Source organism: Melopsittacus undulatus, unplaced genomic scaffold, assembly GCF_012275295.1.
Source record: "Melopsittacus undulatus isolate bMelUnd1 unplaced genomic scaffold, bMelUnd1.mat.Z mat_scaffold_779_arrow_ctg1, whole genome shotgun sequence".
NCBI classification, from domain to species: domain Eukaryota; kingdom Metazoa; phylum Chordata; class Aves; order Psittaciformes; family Psittaculidae; genus Melopsittacus; species Melopsittacus undulatus.
In genome coordinates this window covers 1-13122 of record NW_022994585.1, presented here as the reverse complement: position 1 = coordinate 13122, position 13122 = coordinate 1, and the positions used below count along the sequence as shown (strand labels likewise).

Sequence of the window (13122 nt, the reverse complement as noted above, 5' to 3'; positions counted from 1 at the left end):
GTGTCGCGGGCAGGGCCGCGTGGGGCTCAGTGCTCGGGGGTGCTGGCGCGGTTTGGCGTCACAAAGGTGTCAGTGGCTCTGGGTGCCGGTGTCGAGCGGTGGTCGGGAGGGTGTGCGTGGGGCCGAGAGCGGCGGTGGGGTGGGTTCAGGGTGCCTACGGCCACACCACCCTGAAAACGCCCTATCTCATCTGATCTCAGAAAGCTAAGCAGGGTCGGTCTCGGTTAGTACTTGGATGGGAGACCGCCTGGGAATCCCGGGTGCTGTAGGCTTTTGCCAGCCGACTGGGGACCCTGCGAGCCATGTCAGCCGCTTTTTTTGGATGCGGGCTGTTGCGTGTTCAGGGGCTCCGGGGGGCAGTGTCGGCCCCCTTTTCCTTGCTGGCATGTGGAGGCCACAGGGGCCCGTGCCGGGTGTTCCGGACCCCATTTTCTTGGTGGGGTGCTGCGGAGGGTCAGGTCCGTGGCGGTCCCCGGTTCCTGTTGCTGGGGAAACGTGTGAGGGAAGGAGCGTGGCGTCGGCTGTGCGGGGGGAGAGGTTTCGGGGTGTCGCGGGCAGGGCCGCGTGGGGCTCAGTGCTCGGGGGTGCTGGCGCGGTTTGGCGTCACAAAGGTGTCAGTGGCTCTGGGTGCCAGTGTCGAGGCGGTGGCCGGGAGAGTGTGCGTGGGGCCGAGAGCGGCGGTGGGGGGGTTCAGGGTGCCTACGGCCACACCACCCTGAAAAACGCCCCGATCTCGTCTGATCTCGGAAGCTAAGCAGGGTCGGGCTCGGTTAGTACTTGGATGGGAGACCGCCTGGGAATCCCGGGTGCTGTAGGCTTTGCCAGCCGACTGGGGACCCTGCGAGCCATGTCAGCCACTTTTTTTGGATGCGGGCTGTTGCGTGTTCAGGGGCTCCCGGTGGGTAGTGTCGGCCCCCTTTTCCTTGCTGGCATGTGGAGGCCACAGGGGCCCGTGCCGGGTGTTCCGGACCCCACTTTCTCGGTGGGGTGCTGCGGAGGGTCAGGTCTGTGGCGGGTCCCGGTTCCTGTTGCTGGGGAACGTGTGAGGGAAGGAGCGTGGCGTCGGCTGTGCGGGGGGAGAGGTTTCGGGGTGTCGCGGGCAGGGCCGCGTGGGGCTCAGTGCTCGGGGGTGCTGGCGCGGTTTGGCGTCACAAAGGTGTCAGTGGCTCTGGGTGCCGGTGATCGAGCGGTGGTCGGGAGGGTGTACGTGGGGCCGAGAGCAGCGGGTGGGGGGGTTCAGGGTGCCTACGGCCACACCACCCTGAAAACGCCCGATCTCATCTGATCTCGGAAGCTAAGCAGGGTCGGGCTCGGTTAGTACTTGGATGGGAGACCGCCTGGGAATCCCGGGTGCTGTAGGCTTTTGCCAGCCGACTGGGGACCCTGCGAGCCATGTCAGCCGCTTTTTTTGGATGCGGGCTGTTGCGTGTTCAGGGGCTCCGGGGGGCAGTGTCGGCCCCCTTTTCCTTGCTGGCATGTGGAGGCCACAGGGGCCCGTGCCAAGTGTACCGGACCACCACATTCTCGGTGGGTGCTGCGGAGGGTCAGGTCTGTGGCGATCCGGTTCCTGTTGCTGGGGAACGTGTGAGGGAAGGAGCGTGGCGTCGGCTGTGCGGGGGGAGAGGTTTTGGGGTGTCGCGGGCAGGGCCGCGCGGGGCCTCAGTGCTCGGGGGTGCTGGCGCGGTTTTGGCGTCACAAAGGTGTCAGTGGCTCTGGTGCCGGTGTCGAGCGGTGGTCGAGAGGGTGTGCGTGGGGCCGAGAGCGGCGGTGGGGGGGTTCCGGGTGCCTACGCGGGAGTCGGGTGGGGCCTTGTTGACGACGGCAACGGCCCTCTGGACCGGGGGCGAAGAGTGAGGTGCGGGCGGGGGGTGGCTTTGCGAAGCCAGGCGTGCGCTGAAGAGGTACAGCACCAGTGGCCCCTCATGGCTCTTCGGACTTGGGCGCGGAGGCACGGCATTCGGGCGGGCCTGCAGGGTGGCCGGACCGGCGGGCCGGGCCCGGGGGGGCTTTTTTGCCCACGGCAACGGCCCTGTTGGCCGGGGGCGAAAGAGTGAGTGGTGGGCGGGGCAGCGTTGCGAACCATGTGTGCGCTGAAGAGGCGCAGCACCAGTGCCCCCTCCTGGCTCTTCAGCCCTGGTCACGGGGGCCCGGCGTTCTGGCGGGCCTGCAGGGCGGGCGAGGCCGGGCTACTGTGGCGGGCCTTGTTGCCGACGGCAACGGCCCCTGTGGGCCGGGGGCGAAGAGTGAGGGGCGGGCGGGTGGCAGTGTTGCGAAGCCAGTTGTGAGCTGAAGAGGCGCAGCAACCAGTGGCCCCTCCTGGCTCTTCGGGCCTGGGCGCGGTTGCCCGGTGTTCGGGCGGGTCTACAGGTCGGCCGGGCCCAAGCCGGTGGTGGCCGGGGGGGGCCTTGTTACCGACGGCAAAGACCCTGTGTGCCGGGGGCGAAGAGTGAGGGGCTGCCGGGGGGCAGCGTTTGCGAAGCCAGGCGTGCGCTGAAGAGGCGCAGCACCAGTGCCCCCTCCTGGCTCTTCGGCTCTGGGTGCGGGGGCCCGGCCTTCGGGCGGGCCTGCAGTGCGGCCAGGCCCGGCCAGCCGGGGCCGTGGGGGGCCCTGTTGCTGATGGCAACGGCCCTGTTGGCCGGGGGCGAAGAGTGAGGGGTGGTCGGTTGGCAGCGTTGCGAAGCCAGGTGTGCGCTGAAGAGGCGCAGCACCAGTGCCCCCTCCTGGCTCTCCAGCCCTGGGCACGGGGTCCCGGCGTTCGGGCTGGCCGGCAGGGTGGCTGGGCTCTGGCGGCCAGGGCTGGGGGAGGCCTTGTTGCCGACGGCAACGGCCCTGTGGGACGGGGTAAAAGAGTGAGGGGCTTGGCGGGGGGAACTGTTGCGAAGCCAGGCGTGCGCTGAAGAGGCGCAGCACCAGTGCCACATCCTGGCTCTTCGGCCCTGGGTGCAGGGGCTTGGCGTTCTGGTGGGCATGCAGGGCTGCCGGCCCCGGCAGGACGGGCCGGGGGGGGCCCTTGTTGCTGAAGGCAACGGCCCTGTGGGCCGGGGGCGAAGTGTGAGGGTCTGGCAGGGGGCAATTTGCGAAGCCAGGCGTGCGCTGAAGAGGCGTAGCACCAGTGCCCCCTCCTGGCTCTTCGGCATTTGGCGTGGGGGCCCGATGTTCTAGCGGGCCTGCAGGGCGGCCGGGCCAATCCGGCTAGGGCAGGGGGGGGCCTTGTTGCCGACGGCAACGGCCCTGTGGGTCGGGGGCGAAGTGTGAAGGGCTGGCGGGGGGCATTTTGAAGCCAGGCGTGCGCTGAAGAGGGGCAGCACCAGTGCCCCCTCCTGGCTCTTCGGCCCTGGGCGCGGGGGCCCGGCGTTCGGGCGGGCCTGCAGGGCGGCTGGGACCGGCCGGCGAAGGCCGCGGGGGGGCTTGTTGCCGACGGCAACGGCCCTGTGTGCCGGGGGCTAATAGTGAGGGGCGGGCGGGGGCAGCGTTGCGAAGCCAGTCGTGCGCTGAAGAGGCGCAGCACCAGAGCCGCCTTCTGCCTCTTCGGCTCTTTGCGCGGGGGCTCGGCGTTCGGCGCGGGCCTGCCGGGCGACCTGGCTCGTGTTGCCGGGGCCAGGTGGGGCCTTGTTGCCGATGGCAACGGCCCTCTGGGCCAGGTGCAAAGAGTGAGGGGCCGCGCGGGGGGCAGCGTTGCGAACCCAGGCGTGCGCTGAAGAGGTGCAGCACCGGTGCCCCCTCCTGGCTCTTCGGTACTGGGCGCGAGTCCCGGCGTTCGGGCCGGACTGCAGGGCGGCCGGGCCCAAGCGGCCGGGGCCGGGGGGGCCCTTGTTGACGACGACAGCGGTCCTGTGGGCCGGGGGCGAAGAGTGAGGGGGCGGGCGGGGGGGCAGTGTTGCGAAGCCATGCGTGCGCTGAAGAGGCGCAGCACCAGTGACCCCTCCTTACTCTTCGGCACTGGGCGCGGTGGCCAGGCGTTCGGCGCGGGCCTCCAGGGCAGCCGTGCCTGGCCGGCGGTGTCCGGGGCGGGCCTTGTTGCCGACGGCAACGGCCCTGTGTACCGGGGCCGAAGAGTGAGGGGTCGGGCGGGGTGCAGCGTTGCGAAGCCAGGCGTGCGCTGAAGAGGCGCCAGCACCAATGCCCCCTCCTTGCTCTTCGGCCCTTGCGCGGAGGGCCTGACGTTCGGGCCTGGCCTGAAGGGCGGCCGGGCCCGGGAGACCGGGGCCGGGGGGGCCTCGTTGCCGACGGCAACGGCCCTTGTGGGCTGTGCGCGAAGAGTGAGGGGCTGGCGGGGGGCATTTTGTGAAGCCAGGTGTGCGCTGAAGAGGCGCAGCAATCAGTGCCCCCTGCTGGCTCTTCGGCCCTGGACGCAGGGGCCCAGCGTTCGTGGTGGGCCTGCAGGGCGGCTGGGAACAGGCGGCCGGGGCCGGGGGGGGCCTTGTTGCCGACGCATTGGGCCCTGTGGGCCGGGGGCGAAGAGAGTGAGTGGCGGCGGGGTGCATTTTTTCGAAGCCAGGCGTGCGCTGAAGAGGCGAAGCACTGGTGCCCCCTCCTGGGTCTTCGGCCCTGGGCGTGGGGTCCCTGCGTTCGGGGGGGCCTGCAGGGGCGGCCAGGACCGGCCTGCGGTGGCCGGGGGGGGGCCTTGTTGGCGACGGGCAACGGCCCTAGTGGGCCGGGGGGCGAAGAGGTGAGGGGCGGGGGGGGGGCAGCGTTGCGAAGCCATGCGTGCGTTGAAGAGGGCGCAGCAGCAGTGCCCCCTCCTGGCTCTTTGTCCCTGGGCGCGGGGGTCCGGCGTTCGGGCGTGCCTGCAGGGCGGCCCGGCCCGTCCGGCCAGGGTTGGGGGGGCCCTTGTTTTTGACGGCAACGGCACTGTGGGCCAGGGGCTTAAGATTAGGAGCGGGCGGGTGCAGCGTTGCGAAGGCCAGGCGTGCGCTGAAGAGGAGCAGCACCGGTGCCCCCTCCTGGCTCTTCGGTCCTAGGCGAGGGGCCCGGTGTTCGGGCAGGCCTGCAGGGCAGCCGGCTCGTCCGCCGGGGCTGGGGGGGGGCCTTGTTGCCGACGGCAACGGCCCTGTGGGCCGGGGCGAAGAGTGAGGGGCGGGCGGGGGGCAGCATTGCGAAGCCAGGCATGCGCTGAAGAGGCACAGCAGCAGAGCCCCCTTCTGCTCTTCGGCTCTTTGCGCGGGGGCTCGGCGTTTCAGGCGGGCTGCAGGGCGGCCGGGCCCGGGAGGCGGGGGCCGGGTTGAGCCTTGTTGCTGATGGCAACGGCCCTGTGGGCCGGGGGCAAAGAGTGAGGGGCGGGCGGTAGGCAGCGTTGCGAAGCCAGGCGTGCGCTGAAGAGGCGCAGCACGGTGCCCCCTCCTGGCTCTTCGTCCCTGGCGTGGGGCCCGGCGTTGGGGCGGGGCCTGCAGGGCGACCGGGCCCGTCCGGCCGGGGCCGGGGGGGCCTTGTTGCCGACGGCAACGGCCCTGTGGGTCGGGGGCAAAGAGTGAGGGGCGGGCGGGGGGCAGCGTTGCGACGCCAGGCATGCGCTGAAGAGGCGCAGCACCAGTGCCCCCTCCTGGCTCTTCGGCGCTGGGCAAGGTTGCTCGGCGTTCGGGCGGGCCTGCAGGGCGGCCGGGCCCGGCCGTGGCGGTGGCCGGGGGGCCTTGTTGCCGACGACACGGGCCCTGTGGGCCGGGGCTAAGAGTGAGGGGCGGGCGGGGTACAGCGTTGCGAAGCCAGGCGTGCGCTGAAGAGGCGCAGCACTGGTGCCCCCTCCTGGGTCTTCGGCCGTGGGCGCGGGGGCCCGGCGTTCTGGCGGGCCTGCAGGGCGGCCGGGCCGTCCGGCCGGGGCCGGGGGGGGCATTTTTTGCTGACGGCAACGGCCCTGTGGGCCGGGTGCAAAGAGTGAGGGGCTGGCGGGGGGCAGTGTTGCGAAGCCAGGCGTGCGCTGAAGAGGCGCAGCACCAGTGCCCCCTCCTGGCTCTTGGCCCTGGGCGCTGGGGCCCGGCGTTCGGCGGGCCTGCAGGGCGGCGGGCCCTGGCCGGCGGTGGGCGGGGGGGTTCTTGTTGCCGACGGCAACGGCCCTGTGGTCGGGGACGAAGAGTGAGGGGCGGGCGGGGGGCAGCGTTGCGAAGCCAGGCGTGCGCTGAAGAGGCGCAGCACCAGTGCCCCCTCCTGGCTCTTCGGCCCTGATCGCGGGGGCTTGGCTTTAGGTCTGGTCTGCCAGGCGCCCGGGCCCGCGTTGCCGGGTGGGGGGGGGGGCCTCGTTGCCGACGGCAACGGCCCTGTGGGCTGTGGCCGAAGAATGAGGGGCTGGCGGGGGGGCATTTTTCGAAGCCAGGCATGCGCTGAAGAGGCTCAGCACCAGTGCCCCCTCCTGGCTCGTTGGCCCTGGGGCGCGGGGCCCGGCGTTCGGGCGGGCCTGCAGGGCGGCGGGGCTGGCCGGCGGTGGGCGGGGGGGTCCTTGTTGCCGACGGCAACGGCCCTGTGGGTCTGGGGTGAAGATTGAGGGGCTGGCGGGGGGCATTTTGCGAAGCCAGGCGTGCGCTGAAGAGGCGCAGCACCGTGCCCCCTCCTGGCTCTTTGGCCCTGGGCGCGGGGGCCCGGCGTTCGGGCGGGCCTGCAGGGCGGCCGGGCTTGGCCTGCGGTGGCCGGGGGGGGCCTTGTTGCCGACGGCAACGGCCCTGTGGGCCGGGGGCAAAGAGTGAGGTGCGGGCGGGGGGCAGCGTTGCGAAGCCAGGCATGCGCTGAAGAGGCGCAGCACCGGTGCCCCTCCTGGATCTTTGTCCCTGGACGCAGGGGCCCGGCGTTCGGGCGGGCCTGCAGGCCGGCCGGGCCCGTCCGGCCGGGCCGGGGGGGCCCTTGTTGGCGACGGCAACGGCCCTGTGGGCCAGGTGCGAGGAGTGAGGGGCGGGCGGGGGGCAGAGTTGCGAAGCCATGCATGCGCTGAAGAGGCGCCGCACCGTGCCCCCTCCTGGCTCTTCGGCCCTGGGCAGCGTTGCTCGGTGTTCGGGCTGGACTGCAGGGCACCCGGGCCCGGGCGGCCCGGGCCGGGTTGGGCCTTGTTGCCGACGGCAACGGCCCTGTGGGCCGGGGGCGAAGAGTGAGGGTCGGGCGGTGGGCAGTTTGCGAAGCGAGGCGTGCGCTGAAGAGGTGCTACACGTGCCCCCTCCTGGCTCTTCGGCCCTGTTCGTGGGGGCCCGGAGTTCGGGTCGGCCTGCAGGGCGGCCGGGCCCAGGCGGCCGGGGCCGGGGGGCCCTTGTTGCCAACGGCAGCGGCCCTGTGGTCAGGGGGCGAAGAGTGAGGGGAGGGAGGGGGGCAGCGTTGCGAATCCAGGCGTGCGCTGAAGAGGCGCAGCACCAGTGCCCCCTCCTGGCCCTTCGGCACTGGGCACAGTGGCTCGGCGTTCTGGCAGGCCTACAGGGCGGCCGGGCCCAGTTAGCCGGGACCGGGTTGGGCTAATTGCCGACAACAACGGCCCTGTGGAACGGGGGCGAAGAGAGGGCTTGGCGGGGGGCATTTTGCAAAGCCAGGCGTGCACTGAAGAGGCGCAGCACCAGTGCCCCCTCCTGGCTCTTCGGCCAAGGGCACGGGGGCCCGGCGTTCGGGCGGGCCTGCAGGGCGAACGGGCTTGGCCTGCGGTGGTCGGGGGGCCTAGTTGTCGACGGCAACGGCCCTGTGGGCCGGGGGCGAAGAGTGAGGGGCGGGCGGGGGGCAGCGTTGCGAAGCCAGGCATGCGCTGAAGAGGCGCAGCACCGGTGCCCCCTCCTGGCTCTTTGTCCCTGGGCGTGGGGGCCCGGCGTTGGGGCGGGCCTGCAGGGCGGCCGGCCCGTCCGGCCGGGGCCAGGGGGGGCCTTGTTGCCAACGGCAACGGCCCTGTGGGTCGGGGGCAAAGAGTGAGGGGCTGGCGGGGGGCAGCCTTGCGAAGCCAGGCGTGCGCTGAAGAGGCGCAGCACCAGTGCCCCCTCCTGGCTCTTCGGCTGGGCGCGGGGGCTCGGCGTTCGGGCGGGCCTGCAGGGCTGCCGGGCTCGTCCCGCCGGTGGCTGGGGGGGGCCTTGTTGCCGACGGCAACGGCCCTGTGGGCCGGGGCAAAGAGTGAGGGGCGGCGGGGGACAGCGTTGCGAAGCCAGGCGTGCGCTGAAGAGGCGCAGCACCAGTGCCCCCTCCTGGGTCTTCGGCCGTGGGCGCGGGGGCCCGGCGTTCGGGCGGGCCTGCAGGGCGGCCGGGCTGGGCCTGCGGTGGCCGGGGGGGGCCTTGTTGCCGACGGCAACGGCCCTGTGGGTCGGTGGCGAAGATTGAGGGGCTGGCGGGGGGCAATTTGCGAAGGCAGGCGTGCGCTGAAGAGGCACAGCACCAGTGCCCCTCCTGGCTCTTCGGCCCTGGGCACGGGGGCCCGGCATTCGGGCGGCCTGCAGGGCGGCCGGGCCCAGCGGCCGGGGGGGGGGGGGCCCTGTTGCCGACGGCAACGGCCCTGTGTGTCGGGGGCGAAGAGTGAGGGGCTGCAGGTGGCAGCACTGCGAAGCCAGGCGTGCGCTGAAGAGGCGCAGCACCAGTGCCCCTCCTGGCTCTTCGGCCCTGGGCGCGGGGGCCCGCGTTCGGGCGGGCCTGCAGGGCGGCGGGGCGTCTGGCCGGGCTGTGGGGGGCCTTGTTGCCACCGCAACGGCCCTGTGGGCCTGGGGCAGAAGAGTGAGGGGCTGGCGGGGGGCGTTTTGCGAAGCCTGGCGTGCGCTGAAGAGGCGCAGCACCAGTGCCCCCTCCTGGCTCTTCGACCCTGGGCGCAGTTGCCCGGCGTTCGGGTGGACATGCAGAGCGAAAGGGCCCGGCAGGCCGAGGCCGGGGGGGCCTTGTTGCCGACGGCAACGGCCCTGTGGGCCGGGGCAAAGAGTGAGGGGCGGGCGGGGGGCAGCGTTGCGAAGCCATGCATGCGCTGAAGAGGCGCAGCACCAGTGCCCCCTCCTGGCTCTTCGGCTCTGGGCGTGGGGGGCCTGGCATTCGGGCGGGCCTGCAGGGCGGCCGGGCACGGCTCTGGCCGGGGCCGGGGGGTCTTGTTGCCGACGGCAACGGCCCTGTGGGACGGGGGCAAAGAGTGAGTGGCTGGCGGGGCAGCGTTGCGAAGCCAGGCGTGCGCTGAAGAGGCGCAGCACCGGTGCCCCCTCCTGGCTCTTCGGCCCTGGGCGCGGGGGCCCGGCGTTCGGGCGGGCCTGCAGGGCGCCGGGCTCGTCCGGCCGGGGCCGGGGGGGCCTTGTTGCCGACGGCAACGGCCCTGTGGGCCGGGGTGCAAAGAGTGAGGGGCTGGCGGGGGACAGTGTTGCGAATCCAGGCGTGCACTGAAGAGGCGCAGCACCAGTGCCCCCTCCTGGCTCGTTGGCCCTGGGCGCTGGGGCCCGGCGTTCGGGCGGGCCTGCAGGGCGGCGGGGCCTGGCCGGCGGGGCGGGGGGGTCCTTGTTGCCGACGGCAACGGCCCTGTGGGTCGGGGTGAAGATTGAGGGGCTGGCGGGGGGCAATTTGCGAAGGCCGGCGTGAGCTGAAGAGCGCAGCACCAGTGCCCCCTCCTGGCTCTTCTTCGCCCTATGCGCGGGGCCCCGGTGCTCGGGCGCGGCCTGCAGGGCGGCCGGGGCCCGTCCGGCCGGGGGTGGGGGGGGCTTGTTGCCGACGGCAACGGCCCTGTGGGTCGGGGGTGAAGAGTGAGGGGCTGGCGGGGGCCATTTTGCGAAGCCAGGCGTGCGCTGAAGAGGCTCAGCACCAGTGCCCCCTCCTGGCTCTTTGGCCCTGGGCGCGGGGCCCCAGCGTTCGGGCGGGCCTGCAGGGCGGCGGGGCCTGGCCGGCGGTGGCGGGGGGGCCTTTTTGCCGACGGCAACGGCCCTGTGGGATGGGGGCTAAGAGAGTTGTTGGCGGGGGGCATTTGCGAAGCCAGGCGTGCGCTGAAGAAGCGCAGCACCAGTGCCCCCTCCTGGCTCTTCGGCCCTGCGCGGGGCCCCGGCGTTCGGGCGCGGCCTGCAGGGCTGCCGGGCCCGGCCGGCGGGGCCGGGGGGGGCCTTGTTGCCGACGGCAACGGCCCTGTGGGCACGGGGCGAAGAGTGATGGGCGGGCGGGGTCAGCGTTGCGAAGCCAGTGTGCGCTGAAGAGGCGCAGCAGCAGTGCCCCCTCCTGGCTCTTCGGCCCTGGGCGCGGGGGCCCGGCGTTCTGGTGGGCCTGCAGGGCGGCCGGCCCGTCCGGTCGGGGTGGGGGGGGCCTTGTTGCCGACGGCAACGGCCCTGTAGGCCGGAGGCGAAGAGTGAGGGGCTGGCGGGTGGCAGCGTTGCGAAGCCAGGCGTGCGCTGAAGAGGCGCAGCACCAATGCCCCCTTTTGGCTCTTCGGCCCTGGGCGCGGGGGGTCGGCGTTCGGGCGGGCCTGCAGGCTACCCGGGCCCGGGCGGCCGGGGCCGGGTCGGCCTTGTTGCCGACAGCAACGGCCCTGTGGTCCGGGGGCGAAGAGTGAGGGGCTGGCGGGGGCGTTTTGCGAAGCCAAGCGTGCGCTGAAGAGGCGCAGCACCAGTGCCCCCTCCTGGCTCTTCGGCCCTGGGCGCGGGGCCCCTGCGTTTCGGGTGGGGTTGCAGGGCGGCCGGGCCCGGCCGGCCGGGCCGGGGGGGCCTTGTTTGCCGACAGCAACAACCCTGTGGGCCGGGGGCGAAGAGTGAGGGGCGGGCGGGGGGCAGCGTTGCGAAGCCAGCGTGCGCTGAAGAGGCGCAGCACCAGTGCCCCCTCCTGGCTCTTCAGCGCTGGGCGCAGGGGCCCGCGTTCGGGCGGGCCTGCAGGTGACCGGGCCCGGCCTGCCGGGCCCGGGGGGAGCTTTTTTGCCGACGGCAACGGCCCTGTGGGCCGGGGGCGAAGAGTGAGGTGGGGGCGGGGGGCAGCGTTGCGAAGCCAGGCGTGCGCTGAAGAGGCGCAGCACCAGTGCCCCTCCTGGCTCTTCGGCCCTGGGCGCGGAGGCCAGGCGTTCGGGCGGGCCTGCAGGGCGGACGGGCCCAGGCGGCCAGGGCTGGGGGGGCTTGTTGCCGACGGCAGCGGCCCTGTGGGCCGGGGGCAAAGAGTGAGGGGGGGGTGGGCAGTGTGCAGCGTTGCAAGCCAGGCGTGCGCTGAAGAGGCGCAGCACCGGTGCCCCCTCCTGGCTCTTCGGCCCCGGGGCGCGGGGCCTGGCATTCTGGCGGGCCTGCAGGGCGGCCGGGCCCAGGCAGCCAGGGCCGGGGGGGCCTTGTTGCCGACGGCAACGGTCCTGTGGGCCGGGGGCGAGAGTTGAGGGCGGGCGGGGGGAGCGTTGCGAAGCCAGGCTTGCGCTGAAGAGGCGCAGCATCAGTGCCCCCTCCTGGCTCTACGGCCCTGGGCGCGGGGAACTGCATTCGGGCGGGCCTGCAGGGCGGATGGGCCCAGGCGGCCAGTGCCGGGGGGGCTTCTTGCCGACGGTAACGGCACTGTGGGCCGGGGGTAAAGAGTGATGGGCTGGCGGGGGCAGCATTGCGAAGCCAGGCGTGCGCTGAAGAGGCACAGCATCAGGCCCCATCCTGGATCTTCGGCCCTGGGCGTGGGGGCTCGGCGTTCGGGCGGGCCTGCCGGGCGCCCGGGCCCGGGTGGCCGGGGCCGGGGGGGGCCTTGTTGCCGACGGCAACGGCCCCTGTGGGCCGGGGCGAGAGTGAGGGGCGGGCGGGGGAGCAGCGTTGTGAAGCCAGGCGTGCGCTGAAGAGGCGCAGCACCAGTGCCCCCTCCTGTCTCTTCGGCCTGGGCACAGTTGCTCGGCGTTCGGGCGGGCCTGCAGGGTGGCCTGGCCCATCCAGCCGGGGCAGGTGGTTGCCTTGTTGCCGACGGCAACAGCCCTGTGGGCTGGGGGCAAAGAGTGAGGGGCGGGGTGGGCAGCGTTGCAAAGCCAGGCGTGCGGTGAAGAGGCGTAGCACCGGTGCCCCCCCGGCTCTTTGGCCCTGGGTGCGGGCGCCCTGCGTTCGGGCGGGCCTGCAGGGCGTCAAGCCCGTCCGGCCGGGGCCGGGGGGGGGTCTTGTTGCGGACGGCAACGGCCTTGTGGGCCCGGGGCGAAGAGTGATGGGCGGCGGGTCAGCGTTGCGAAGCCAGGCGTGCGCTGAAGAGGCGCAGCACCAGTGCCCCCTCCTTGATCATCGGCCCTGGGTGCTGGGGCCCGGCGTTCAGGCGGGCCTGCAGTGCGCCGGGGCCGGTCTGGCCGGGCCGTGGGGGGCCTTGTTGCCGACGACACCGGCCCTGTGGTTCGCGGGGGCGAAGAGTGATGGGCGGGCGGGTGCAGCCTTGCGAAGCCAGGCGTGCGCTGAAGAGGCGCAGCAACAGTGCCCCCTCCTGGCTCTTCGGCCCTGGGCGCGGGGCCCGGCATCCGGGCGGGCATGCAGGGCGGCTGGTTCCGTCCGGCCGGGCCGGAGGGGGTCTTGTTGCCGACGACACCGGCATGTGTTTCATGGGCGAAGAGTGAGGGGCGGGCGGGGGGCAGCGTTGCGAAGCCAGGCGTGCGATGAAGAGGCGCAGCACCAGTGCCCCCTCCTGGCTCTTCGGCCTGGGGCACGGTTGCTTGGCGTTTGGGCGGGCCTGCAGGGGGCCGGGCCGGGGGGGCATTGTTGCCAACGGCAAGGGCCCTGTGGGCCGGGGGCAAAGAGTGAGGGTGGGCAGTGGCAGCGTTGCAAAGCCAGGCGTGGCGCTGAACAGGCTCAGCACCGGTGCCCCCTCCTGGCTCTTTGGCCCCGGCGCGGGCCCTGGCGTTCTGGCGGGCCTGCAGGGCGGAACGGGCCAGGCAGCCAGGGCCGGGTGGCCTTGTTGCCGACGGTAACGGCCTGTGGGCCGGGGCGAAGAGTGGGAGCGGTGGGGGGAGCCTTGCGAAACCAGGCGTGCACTGAAGAGGCGCAGCACCGGTCCCCCTCCTGGATCATCGCCCTGGTGCTGGGGCCCGGCGTTCAGGCGGGCCTGCAGTCCCCAGAACCGGTCTGGCAGGGGCCGGAGGGGGCCTTGTTGCCGACGATCAACGGCCCTGTGTTCCGGGGGAGAAGAGTGAGGGGCGGGGCGGGGGGCAGCATTGGTGACGCCGGCGTGCGCTGAAGAGGCGCAGCACCAGTGCCCCCTCGTGGCTCTTCGGCCCTTGTCCGCGGGCCCAGAGAGTGAGGGGCTGGCGGGGCG

The 13122-nt window shown here is 73.2% G+C and overlaps 2 non-coding genes and 1 pseudogene across 2 annotated transcripts; all 3 read left to right on the top strand.

Annotated features, from left to right (window-relative positions):
• Window positions 1-152: 152 nt before the first annotated feature.
• LOC117438924 (uncharacterized) lies at window positions 153-272 on the top strand (annotated as a pseudogene).
• Window positions 273-697: 425 nt separating this feature from the next.
• Window positions 698-818, top strand: LOC117438919 (5S ribosomal RNA). Its single transcript, XR_004551087.1, has one exon. It is a non-coding gene; the product is annotated as a 5S ribosomal RNA (ribosomal RNA).
• Window positions 819-1243: 425 nt separating this feature from the next.
• On the top strand, window positions 1244-1362 carry LOC117438888 (5S ribosomal RNA). Its single transcript, XR_004551056.1, has one exon. It is a non-coding gene; the product is annotated as a 5S ribosomal RNA (ribosomal RNA).
• The last annotated feature ends 11760 nt before the right edge of the window (window positions 1363-13122 follow it).